This window comes from Mus caroli, chromosome 8, assembly GCF_900094665.2.
Source record: "Mus caroli chromosome 8, CAROLI_EIJ_v1.1, whole genome shotgun sequence".
NCBI lineage: Eukaryota > Metazoa > Chordata > Mammalia > Rodentia > Muridae > Mus > Mus caroli.
Window position 1 is genome coordinate 11,773,244 of NC_034577.1, and position 810 is coordinate 11,774,053.

The window sequence follows — 810 nt, forward strand, 5'->3', positions numbered from 1 at the left end:
AGAGTCTATGTATAACCTTCACTGGAAAAATTTCATTTTTACTCTATTTTTTGTCATTGCTAATTTTTATGTCATTAAACTACAAGAGCTGTCAGCAAGGGGGCTGGGGACTTTAAGTGAGCTCTGGGAAGTAAATGAAAACAGTATAATTTAAAAAAAGAAATTAATGAAAATATAATTGTATCTTGTCCCTTATCCTTTCCTCTCTCTCTCTATCCACTCTCATGTCCCTTCCCTGTAATCTCTCCTATATCCTCCCTATTCCTTCCCAATTTGGTGCCCTCTCTTTCTTTGGTTATCATGGTTAGATATATAATGTTTAAATATATAGATACAACCNATGAAGTCTGCTCAATGTGGTATGAGTATATGATTTCAGCTCTGACCATTTTCTATTGGATAAGCAGTTAGAGCACTCATTCCTGGGAGTAGTTCACACACTCTTGGCAGTCATGCCCTGTCTCCAGTTGTTTGTCTAGAGATGGGTTCTCCATGACATTTCCTCTTTCTACCTTTGAATATCTCTGTGGTCCTTGTTTAGGCAGCCATATTGTTAATGGATATCTTGTGACAGTATCTCACAGAACTTTCCAGTCCTCTGGCCTTTACAAGTTTTCTCCNCCCTCCCCTGTGATTTTCTGAGCCTTGGGTACAAGCGTTGTTATGATGGTTTATATATGCATGACCTAGGGAGTGGTGCCATTAGGANTAGGTGTGTCACTGTGGCTGTGTGCTTAAGACCCCCACCCTAGCTGCTTGGAAGTAAGTCTTCAACTGCAGCCTTCAAATGAAGATATAGAACTCTCAGCT